The sequence below is a fragment of the Drosophila innubila genome, chromosome X, assembly GCF_004354385.1.
Source record: "Drosophila innubila isolate TH190305 chromosome X, UK_Dinn_1.0, whole genome shotgun sequence".
Lineage (NCBI taxonomy): Eukaryota > Metazoa > Arthropoda > Insecta > Diptera > Drosophilidae > Drosophila > Drosophila innubila.
The window spans coordinates 31,333,211-31,346,589 of record NC_047626.1 but is presented as its reverse complement, the minus strand read 5'-3'; the positions used below and the strand labels follow the sequence as shown (position 1 = coordinate 31,346,589).

Here is a 13,379-nt window from a genome sequence, read left to right as displayed (position 1 = left end):
TAAATAAATAATAAATAATAATTTTAATAAAATGTGTGTACATAATTGCGTTCATATAAATATGCATTTACATAAATATAATACAACTACATAAATATAAATGTATGAACATATATGCGCATATTTACTTAGAAGCAGCAGAAAAAAATACAAAATCAACACTGTCGTTTTCGGTCGTACTCGAACAATCACAATCAAATCAGTCAGCAAGTTCGATCATGACTCGTGACTCAATCGAAACGAACGCTCACAAGCGCTCAAAAATCAAATCAGATCGTATGACTCGAACGCTACTCGACACGAATTGTTCGAAAGCAAAAAAATCATACCCGCGACTCGATCGAGCCCGTTGCGACCGAGTCTCGGAGTTGATTTGATCGAGCTTGTCGCTCTGGTGCTCAATCATACTCGAACATACCCGTTGCAGTTCTCTGATACATACGCGTATGTTTTTTTTTGTACTCTTGTTAGTTATTTGGTATTAAAATTATTATTAAATGGCAAAATAAATTGTATGACAAAGAAATAATAATAGAAAATATATGAATTACTTTATTTTGAAAAAAAAAACGTGTTATTAATAATAAATATTATTTTTGCTTTTAAAATGAACTTATGCTTTTAAATATTTTACTGACTGACTTTTTTTATAAATTAAACGAAGGAAACTAATTATTATATTTTACTAGAAGTTAATTTTAAGGTTTATTTAAAATTATTGACGAAACTATAGTTGTAAATTTTATTACTAATCCTAAAAGTTATACTTATTTAAAATTTTATCTTTCTTACACCTGTACATTACACTATTTCTTTCATATAGTGTAAAGTAAACGCCGCGCGTGCTCGCTATTGCGCGCTCATGCACTCTTGTTAAGCAGAGCACTCAAGCTCATACCTACCCATACCATTTAGATACCCAAAACCGATACCCATGCTCATACCCATACCCATACCTGATTGCAAAAGCCGACACTCATTCGCATGCCCATGCCCATACCCATATTGATACCCAAAACCAACACATGTTTGCATACCCATGCATAGCTAAGTTAGAAGCATACCCAAACCAAAACGTGGCTTTGGGTTTCGTCACAAACGAACCTCAATCGAGTTGAGTAGTTCGTAAACAAACAATCACGCTCGATACTAGATCGTAAACAGAGAGGCGCGGAACCTGATCGAACACGTTGCGCCCGAGTCGTTGAGTTGATTTGGTTGAATTTTTTGCACACATGTCCGATCATACTCGAACATACCCATTGCAGCTCTCTGGTACGCATATGCATGTATGGCTTTGGGTTTTGTCACAAACGAACCTCAATCGAGTTGAGTAGTTCGTAAACAAACAATCACGCTCGATACTAGATCGTAAACAGAGAGGCGCGGAACCTGATCGAACACGTTGCGCCCGAGTCGTTGAGTTGATTTGGTTGAATTTTTTGCACATCCGATCATACTCGAACATACCCATTGCAGCTCTCTGGTACGCATATGCATGTATGGCTTTGGGTTTTGTCACAAACGAACCTCAATCGAGTTGAGTAGTTCGTAAACAAACATACACGCTCGATACTAGATCGTAAACAGAGAGGCGCGGAACCTGATCGAACACGTTGCGCGAGTCGTTGAGTTGATTTGGTTGAATTTTGCACATGTCCGATCATACTCAAGACATACCCATTGCAGCTCTCGGTACGCATATGCATGTATGGCTTTGGGTTTTGTCACAAACGAACCTCAATCGAGTTGAGTAGTTCGTAAACAAACAATCACGCTCGATACTAGATCGTAAACAGAGAGGCGCGGAACCTGATCGAGCACGTTGCGCCCGAGTCGTTGAGTTGATTTGGTTCAATTTTTTGCACACATGTCCGATCATACTCGAACATACCCATTGCAGCTCTCTGGTACGCATATGCATGTATGAGTATGATATTCAAATCTGTTTGCAAATTGTTGTTGCTTCGTGTCTCTCTGTTTTCTACGTATGAATGTATGAAAGTTTCTGTGAGTTTGATGCACGAATATCTACATATACAAATGCATATGTACATGTATGTATGTATGTATGTATGTATGTACATATAATTTGTGATTTTTCGTAGGCAACTTCCCAATAAATCTTGGCTCCTATCGAAAGTAACTTCAAACCACATCGTGAGTAACGTAAGAGCAGTTGCTAAACCTGATGTTTTCCATTCGCTATTTTAGGCAGAAGAGCAGGCCTGCGGCGTTCGCTACAGCAATAACACAACCAGAAGGCATTGCTCTGGAAGGTATTTTGAATGCATTTCAATGCAATGAAGCAAAAATGCATTCAATAGCAATAATTGTTCATAAAAATTCAATTGGTTTGTATTAAAATATGTATAAATGTTTATTAAATATAATAGGGAAACCAATCTTAAACAAAGATGAAAACAAATTTATATGTTGATGATGTCGTCGTTGCCGTTATTGTTGTTGTCTTCGCCGTTATTGTTGTTGTTGCTGTCATAATTTTTTGTTGTTTTGGATGGTATTGTTGTTGTTGCCTTTGTGCACATCATTCTTCTTTTCCTTGTTTTCTGCTTTGCAACGGAGCTTTACACACTTTTGTTTTCGACTTCGAAATGCAACTCTCATCCTTTTGTAGTCGTCAGACTCATAACCAGTTTTTTGTAGCTTCTGAAATAAAAATCAGTATATTAACACAATGTCTTGAACGAAATAATTACTTGTTAAAGTAAATACTTACCGTAGAGAGCGGTGTTGAGCGCATGAAATGAATTTAATCCGACTTTGGAAAATGATCCTCCGTAGTTCATTTCCATGGTTAGAGACGCACTAAAAACTCTCCCAAAGGTTCCAATTATTCCTTTAGGCATAAGAATGAACCTCAAAATTTCAACCTGAAAAATTAATTTTTTTTATTAAATGAATAGAGAATCTGTTTTAAAGTTGACTTACATATTTGTCTTAATTTTCCTCAATTTTTTTATTTATCTCGTTAAGTGCGGCGAGATTTTTTAGCGGGAACTCGACATTGAAGCCCCACGTGAATTTTCGGCCAATCTTCTCACAATTGCTAACATTGTGGCCATGTGTCCTTCCAAGTTATCTATCCGGGCATTTAGGCGATCGAGCTTGTTGTTAACAACATTAAACTTCTTCTCCATATCGGTGTTGTTGACATTAAATGTGCGATCCATTTTACGTATTTAGTTGAATTAAAAAAAAGTTATTTTTAATAAGGGCATTATAAAAAATATAAAAAACATAAATAGACAAACCATGAGACATTTTACGTGATACTTGGTGAAATTGGCCGAAGGACAAATACTAGATCAAACGATAAACGAGAAAAAAATTATATAAACAGTCCTACAATTCAATTTAATTCTTACTTACCTTGTGTTCAATATTTTAAAAATTTTCGCTTGTATTATAAATTATTTATATTTTTATTTGAATAATTTATGGTAAGTTATATTTATTATTTTGTTATTTTTAATTCAAATATTTACTGTTTATAATAATAGATAATAAAAATATAACTATAGCTTGATCTTAAAAAATTAATTTAAGAATGAATTAATGGAATTAATACAACTTGGTCTGAATCGTCTGGAAGACATACATATTTGAATTCTACATCTGATAAAGGAAATGTCTCAAGTAGAGTGCTGACTTTCTTATCTGCCCACAAAATTCCTAATGATAAACTAGCTACAGGTATTTCAAAAAAATTCCTAAAGTTGAAGTATCTGTGTCCTTTTAAAAAGTATTCCCCATTAAGTAAACAAAAGCTAGTAATTTTGATAACAACTCCCCGCTTTAAAGAACATACGTTATCGGGGGTCCCAATTGTTAACGTAAAGTTTTCAAAAAAGTACTTCAAAATTTCGCCTTTACTACTTGTCCTCGCTCCTACTATCGGTAATTCCCTATTTCTAGTGTACCTGGAAAATCTTTTATGGACTTGCTCTAATATCTGGACACGTTTCTTAGTTTCCCTCTTTACTCTTTGGAGAAAGTTTTCAAACTTATATGCACTAAAGGAACCTACATGACCTACCTCCCTAACACATTTGACTAAATGCAGCAAATTGTGGACATTATATGTCAATGTTTCATCTGGATAAACATTTGTGAATTCAGTCACGAAGTGAGTCAGAGGCGACATTGAGATTGAAAAAAATACCTATTTGATAGTAGAAGTCTATCCCCACACATTAACAAAAGATAGTGATAATAGCAATCATCTGAGACTATGTTCTTTAAAACTATATGGCCCAAATAAAGTAAAAATTGTCTATGCTCTACTGCCTTCAACCTTGGCAACTCTTCTAAATGCCGGGGCTTTCTCGCGAATTCTCTAGGCATAAATGACTTAAGTTTTAAAAGTTTTTCGGATATGGCATCTAATTCCTCTTCCATTATTTTAAATGAAGCTGTTTTTCTAGACACTATAAGATTAAGAATTCTTCTACCCACACCCAAGTCTAAGAGATGCATTGGGTCGTGAGGAAACGCTGCAATGATGTTGATATTAAGTTTCTCTATTAGAAGCGGACTGTCTTGGAAATAAGCTAAGTTGTGTCCCAAGTAAGTCCGATTCCCAAAATCTTCATTTGTTATAAGGACACCAACGCTTGCACTAACATTCTGTAACATTCTTAATGCGTTTCCCAACTTGAGTGCATTTCATGCAACCACTAAAGGAACTTGTTCCTCGAGTCCCACACCTGAAAGCTCTTGCAGGTGCGTCGCAAATAAAGGATCCTATTTTAAATATTATTTGTTTGCCGCCAATCACTAGGGGATTCTCAGATAACTTAAGAGCCTCAACAGCAAAATCGTGCATGTATTGGTTAACATTAGCTGGCTTTTGACTACCAACAAATGATCCAATCATGAACACGTTACTACCGGGAACATTATTAAAGTAACCCAATATAGGCCATAAAGAAGTCAGAGCGCTTTTGAAGAGTGGCAAGCCATCTACGTTCACATCCGAAAAAAACCTCTGTGTTATCTTTAAGAATCTCTGCTATGTGCTCCAAATAAGGAGGATACCCAAATGGGTGTAGTAGCCAGGACTTACAGTGCGTATTACGTGGTTACCTTCGATATTTTTGAGTAATCCCTTGGCAGACAGCGGGACATTGATACCCTCAGAGCTTAATATTGTTACGAACTGCTTTTCTTCTCGGTGGGCCACGCCGGCTGGCTCATCGGTTCTCAGGGTAGAGTCCCATCCCTGGCCCGCAGTCCGAACAATCGATTACATCATCGATACACAAACAGCTGTGGCGAACGGAACTACACAACACTACAACAAAAGACGACGGAAATCCACAACATAAACAACAAAACCTGCAATCAACAATAAAACGGTAAGCGAACAAACAAATATTCACAAAACCTAACACTGATCCACCTCTCGTCCAAACAGGATCCCGGTTCCGGACCCAGGCGTACCCGCCCAGCCTGAGATGACCACTTCAACGTCATCTCCCTCATGTTGGCCACCGAATGGACCTACTTTATCCTGTGTTGGCCATCGTGTTTCCCCACTCCTTGCACAAAAAAACTTAGCCGGACATCAACTTCATTCTCATGGCAAATATAATTTCGATTTCTTAGTTTCTAATAACATTTGGACTAATTTTAATATTTTGTATTTACAGTTTTCTTGACCACATTAAAACGGCAACAATGAATAGACAAACAAACAGACAGACCAGGACACAACGATGTTGCCACCAGTGGCAGATTAAGCAGACGCAGAATAACAAGTAAATAAATATATATATATATATATGTGTGAATTGGTAAGTGTGGTTAATTTACTACTTGCCTACCTAAAGAGCTCTCTGGGTGGGTAAAGGGGCGAATATTGTTTGTGATCGTGTATATATATATGTAAATATAAAATATCTAGTGTACATTGTTGTGTGTTTTTAGATTGTTATAGTCTCGTGTTGTTCCTAAACTGTTGTTTTAAATTTTTACAGATTTTTATTTTTATTTACTTTACTTTACTTTAAATTTTAATTTTACTTTAATATTTATATTTTACTTTAAATTTTTATTATTTTTACTTTACTTTAATTTTATTATGTTTTTACTTTACTTTAATTTTTAGTTTTATTTAATTTAAACAAATTGTATTGTAAATTCAACTTAGTTTTACTTTAATTTTAATACGTTATAAATTATGATTTTGTTTTGTTCGATTTTTTTCTTTTTTGTATGACGTTCAATTTTCTTTATAATAATAAACATTCACATTTTTTTTTAAAACAATAGTGAAAACGTATTTCCTGGGGCGGCACAGGGACAGGAAGATTACTTTCTTGCAGCTCTTCACAGCAAAACAAGGTTGCCAACGATGTGGCGGAGCAATTGGAATGGACTCACTCGGGTGTGCCTGGATGAGCCTTCTGCTGGTTTAAAGACGGATGCGAAGCTTCCCCCACTGATGCTGGAGCTGGAACGTTGGTCCAACGCTGCTGACGTCAGACGTCCTCTGCGTCGACTGGCAACCGTTGTCCCTCACACACAGTAGGCAATCCGGAGCACAGCTCGCCGAAGGTGACACAGCGTTAAATTAAATCAGCACACGGTCGCGGGAACAGTTTCTAATGGCACGGGAGCGTAGAATGGGATCTAACGCTGCTCAACGTGCAGACAAACTTTTCGACTCCCGACAAAAATTGCAACCTTCGCTGACCGCTGGTAAAATCGAACTCCCGTCCGCATGTTCTGCAGCAACGTGGTTTGATAAAAATTTGCCAATTCCCTTTTTATCCTATTCATCCCACCGTTGCTGCAGTTTGAGTCCAATTTGACTCAATTGCATCGAGGAACTGTCTCGCTTTGGAGTTGCTACCTATCTCTGTCTAGCAAAACATTTGGAGTTGCCACTCCCCCCACAGACTACTCGCCGCATTTGACGATATCACCTATCGATAACTAGGTGAGCGACCCCCCCCTAGAGTCTATCCAGCTGGCACACGCGATAGGCGATAAATACATAACAACATATATAAATAACTCACAAAATATATCGACAAAGCCGATAATGAGGCAAATACAACAACAAAAACATCGAGCTGACACAAACGATAAAACATGAACATAACAATATTTTTAACAAGCTATCAAGTTGGGATATCGTAGCATTTTTCGTGTAAAACCAGTCTATTAGTTTGGTGTGCAAGCTTGGCTCCCTTTGTACATACGGATCAGGAGAATTTGGTTCTCCCCCCACGGCACCATACTCACAGTCTTCCAACTCGGACAACATACTAAAATCTTCTACTTTTTCTGAGCATTTCATATTTTCCTCCTCTTTTTTAGCCAAACGCCATAGAGTTGTTCGTGAAAGCCCACTCATCCTTAATATTTAATGCTTCCAACTATTTATTTCTACTATTTTTAAATTATGTTTTATCTATTAAAATATTTTCTTTATTTAGTATTTATTTAATTATTTGTTTATTTAAAACAAACACAATTATGCTTGATTGAGGTCAATAACAAAACGACATGAAACAAAAATTAAAGATAAAAAATAAAAAAACAAAAAAATGACATATATTTATCTATATAAAACAAAAAGTAAAAGTCAAGTAATAATTATGAAAAAAGAAGACCAAAATCGTTGAAGAACAGTAGAAAATATATATAAAATATTTTTGTACATTCGAAAACATACTAACATTTTATTTTAAATTTTTTTATTTTTAAAATAATTTTTTAATATTAAAACCAATTTCTTTGAAAAAAAAATATTTTTTTTTATAAAAATAATTTTAATAATGCAAATCAATATTAATTTTAATTTTTATTTTAAATATTCAATATTTTATTATAAATTTGGAATTAAATTCAAAATATTTTAAATGTATTAAATATGTTTTGTATTTTAATGTATTTCGTGAAACGGATTTTGTCAAACCAAGTCGACAAGTGAAAAAACAGTGAGTATGTACACGAAATACATTAAAAAACAAAACAAAACGTTGGTATTATTATTAATATTCTTTCACGACACAGAAATACAATACTTACATGATAAAAATATAAAAACTTCACTTATTAATTGGAAAATTCACAAAGATTTCGTTTTCACTTGTTTACTGCTCTTCTTCTTTCGGTGTATTAATTGCAAGCTGCATTTGAAAATGCAGATCATATGTACATATGTATACAATAAGAAGAGCAGAGACAAAGACGAAATAAAAGTTAAAATTACGGTAAAATTATGCTATGCCCGCTCTTTCGTGGTAGTTAACAGAGTTTGTGGCCCTCTTTGAGAAGGAGAGGGCGTGACAACAAACATAGCAGAGCAGCGAACGTTTTGAAAGGCCTGGCATTTAGCCTTCCAAAGTCAGAAAATGCAACGTACTCCTATTGCAAGGAATTTTGAGCTCTTTAAGCACCCTGTAAAGCCATGTACTACTCATTTTGCATGAATCATAAGGTTGCCAGAAGGAATTGATTTTTTTTTTATCAAAATAATGATTATTTTTGATTTTTATTTTTTTATCAAAAATAATGATTATGATTATGCTGTAAGTTTTATTATGTTACTCAAAAATAATAATTATCATTGAAAAAAACGTAAAAATCAATATTTTAAAAGTCATGGCGGAAATGCAGAGATTTGAAAATCCCACAAAAAAAAACCTCTACACGAGGTAAAAGTCTAGTGACGAAAGAAATTTCTAGCCCCAAAATTTCTGATATCCAATTTTGTGACGAACAAAATTCAGTTTAATCTAAAAGTTTTAAATAAAAATATAAATTAATAAAAAAAAAAGCGAAAATTGGCGTTGTGCACTGTGAGCAAAAAGGGTGAGCTTCTTTGTACATAAAAATTACTTTTTGCGCAGTGCCGAATGCCAAATTGATTCAGACAAACAAACAAACTGACTTTTCATTTCATTTTAAGAAGTCCTAAAAAAATTTTAACAAAATGCCCCAACAGCCCATTAGCTGCAATCATTGAAGATTTCCCCTCCCACTTACACCCCCGTATCTCATGACCCAGGTGAGTTAGAAGTAGTTCTAGTATGCCATTTTGTAAGTAAGGACTAAACCTTTCGATCGGTTTATAACTAGCAAATTTCCCAAATTAGCTGTATATATTGCTACTCGCCTTTCGCACACGTCGCGCTGCTTTCGTCACAAGCGCGAACTGCCGTCCGCAGTTTTTCTAACATAAATTCTATCCTATTGATTTATTTAGTTAAAATTAGCTAACATAACACTTATTTACGGTCCCCGTGCAAAATAATGTAGAGAAATAAATGAAATTTAATAGAATCCTTAAAATTTGTCCTTGAAGGACATGTGATGTATCATATGAAAGGTATTAAGCCATAGATCAAGAATATTTAATCATATCGGTGAAAAGTTTAATACAGAAGTTATAAACTATTGTTGAGTTTTATTTTGAGCGAAAAAAAATAATCATTTTTAATCATTATTTTTTTAGTTTTAATTTTTTATCAGAAATAATCATTATTGTTGAGTTTTATTTTTTTTGACCAAAAATAATTATAATTTTTGAGTTTTATTTTTTTGATCAAAAATGATTATTTTTGTTGAAGAAAATCTCAAAAATCATTATATAATCATTAAAACGAGATTTTTAAAATAAAACTTATAATGATTACGGTCCCCGTTTAAAATACGATGAATTGGGAAACCCTATAAAATATAAGGCAAGATTAGTTGCGAGAGGGATTACGCAATAAAGCAAATTACGGACTTAAGCAAGCAGTAGGTTTGAAGTGTTCGAGAAAGCACTAAAAGAATGTGGATTTGTAAATTCACCTGTTGACCGTTGTATTTATATTTTTGATAAAAACGATATCAAGAAGAACATATATGTACTACTATATGTAGATGACTTGGTGATAGCAACGTCAGATATGGAGAGGATGAATAGTTTTAAAATGTATTTGATGAACAAATTTAAAATGACTGATATGGACCAAATAAAGTATTTTATTGGAATGAGGATAGAGATATATGAAGATAAAATATATATAAGTCAATCTGCATATATAAAAAGGTTTTAGATAAATTTAAAATGGAGGATTGTAAAGCAGTTAGTACACCGCTCCCAACTAAACTTAATTATGAATTATTGAATTCTGAGGAAAAATATGATGCACCTTGTCGTAATTTAATTGGTTTCTTAATTTACATTATTTTATGTAGACGACTAGTTATTACTACTGCAGTAAATATTTTAAGTCGTTATACTAATAAAAATGCCAAATTATGGCAATGTTTAAAAAGAATTTTAAGATACCTTAAAGGAACCATAGAAATGAAATTAGTTTTCAAGAAAAATACAAATTATGAAAATATATTTACAGGTTATGTTGACTCTGATTGGGGTGGGAATGAAAATGATAGAAAGAGTACAACAGATTATATATTTTAAATGTTAAACTCCAACTTAATCTGTTCGAATACGAAAAGGCAAATTTCAGTAGCTGCTTCATCAACTGAAGCAGAGTATATAGCTTTGTTCGAAGCTGTAAGAGAAGCCTTATGGTTAATGTGTCTTTTAGAAATCGTTAATATTCAACTTAAAAAACCTATAAAAATATTCGAAGATAATCAAGGTTGCATAAGTATTGCTAGTAATCCCTCATGTCATAAAAGATCCAAGCATATTGACATAAAATATCATTTTTCTAGAGAACAGGTTGAAAATAATGTTGTTTCTTTTAAGTATTTTCCCACAGAAAATCAACTCGCTGACATCCTTTCCAAGCCGTTACCTACTGGAACATTCATCGCCCTAAGAAGCCAAATGGGACTTATCTAAATCGTTGTTAATTAAGTTAATTACAAAATTATGAAGTTATGAAAACGAACTAATATGTTAAGAGAATTTAAATGAAATCCTATATTTATAATTTAACCTAACTTAAATGACTGATAATGAAGTTTGTTATTAACATAATTTAATTGAAATGTTACCAAAAATGAATTTATTATTTACATGAAGTAAGACATTTAAAGTTAACAAATCTTATATTTTAAGAATGATCTGATTGAGGTTTTCTGGGTTTTCCCCAATCCCCGCAGCGAATTCTGGATCATTACATTGTAACTCCCCAGAATGCACACCAGCACTACTAAACTAAACTTGTAATGTTAATTTTGAGGGGGCGTGATGGAATATGGTATCATAATTAACATAACATGCCATGGTCACACTGCCCAGCTCTTTACTTAAAGTATGTTTATCGATAACTCTTGCGTTGTTGTTGCGTAAAATATAAATCGAAGTGAAATAATATAAGACAAGCTGACTTTTTCTTTAATACAAAATAGTGAATTAACAATACACTTTTTATAGAGAAGTTATGACTATTTGAAATATTGGTAATTGTCTGGTAGGCATAACTTACCTCTAAAACAAAAATTAAAAATCCCAAATATAGGGCGATTTATGATGATTTTAGAGATATGAATAAATTGGCGGTATCTTTTCAATTATATTTTAAAAGAAGTTTTATAACCGCTTTGTCGCGAAAAAAAACTGACCCACTCTAATATATATATATGCCAATACCATTCTCTAGTTGGTATATAGATTTCCATGCAATTATTTTAGAAAATAAAAATAACTGTTGTTGTTAGTAAATGCTGGAAAACAATAGTTTATAAGAATGTTGAATTTTGAATATGGCTAAATGCACAGGCCGTCTGTATGCACACATGGAGTATGAAATGAGATATCGAATCAGCAAAATTAATTGGTAGCTAGATTTTTTACAGCAGCGGTTTTCTGTATGATATATGTATTTGTCTATTTGCAATTGATGAGTTCTAAAGCGATCAACTTGTGTTCAATTTTTAAAATAGGTGTTTTTGATTGTAAGTGTATATGGCTCCCAAGGCATCGCTGCCCATTAAGTACGCCGGTTTGTCCACTTGCTTCGGACAGGAGGTTGTTTCACATGGACGCAATAAACGCGGCGTCTTCCGTGTCCATCAACTCGAGAAGGTCAAACAGTTGCTTGTGTTGATTTCACCGCATCACAACAAATCCTGGGAGATGATGGATGAAATGATTTACAACACCGAGAAGTTCTGCCAATCCCTGGGCAAACTCGATCTGCACCAACTGCTTGGACTACCAGGCACGACGTCTGCTCGTCCGCTACGGTCAACAAAGAAGATGAATGCCGCTGTCGACTATGTGCACATGCTGAATGCCACAATGTGCACTGTTACGCGTGCCATTTGCGCCATTCTGGAAACTCATCAGACGGAGACGGACATCAAGGTGCCGGAGCCACTCAAGAAATACATGCCGGCCAAGTTTCTGGACGAAATTCCATTTGTGAAGCCTGCTCCCATTGATTTGGAACAAGCCGCTGCTGACAAGCAAAAGTCAAAGAAGTAGAAAAACAAGAAGGATCCAGCTGCTGCATAATCTATCCATGATATTGTCCTCATCCTAATCCAATTATCACTCGACATTAAATTAGTTTACAAGTCCAAAGTTGTGTCGGGACAGTGCATTACGCAACTGCTTCAGCTGATCAAAATAAGCCATGACGGAATGCTTTCTGAAATATATATTTTTTTAAAATACAGTTTTAAAACATTTTTAAACGTATTGAATATATCGCCGCGCAGTATGTTTCTTAGTTGTAATTTTGTTCGGGAATCATTAGATTGGGCACGACTTTAATCTATTGTAGACAAAATTGAACACTAAAATATACACATACTTGGCTTTTGTGCTTTTCATTTTAGGTAAAAGTTCTTCTTTTCCTTATTTGCCCACCATATTTTCTTTGCTATTACACAATATCAAAATCACAAATAAAAAAATTGATCAGTTTGACTGTATTTGTAGGTACACTGCCGGTCAACTGAATAGGCTCACAACTTTCATCAAAATAAATTGGCCAGATCTTTTGAACCAATTGGCTTATTTTGATTAAGTAAATTATTTATTTTATTGATAGAGAATTTTGTTGCTAATAAGATTTAAAAGTTTTCGGTTTCTAACACAAGTACAAATATTAAAGTTATTTAATTTTTCAAAAGCCTACCTACAATGGCATGCTTTTTTTGGCTTAACTGAAATAGTTCAAGAAATTAAAATGAAAAACAAGGGGCTGCCCCTGCTTTCTTCATACCCCGGCTCCTTCGCTCGCGGTGAGGTGCGGCTACAGTCGAGCACGCTCGACAGTAGGATACCCTGAGCCCATGTACTCTTTTATAAAGTTGATTGTTGCCCATTTTCAATTGGCTCAGGGTATCAAAATTACACACGCGAAACTATGAACAACTTTCGGTTTCTGAAGTCACTGTGCTTATCACTGCAGACTACGTTATTA

General features: G+C 34.3%; 1 pseudogene; it reads left to right on the top strand.

The window, feature by feature from the left end:
• The first annotated feature begins 11,911 nt into the window (after positions 1 to 11,911).
• LOC117794002 lies at positions 11,912 to 12,463 on the top strand (annotated as a pseudogene).
• The last annotated feature ends 916 nt before the right edge of the window (positions 12,464 to 13,379 follow it).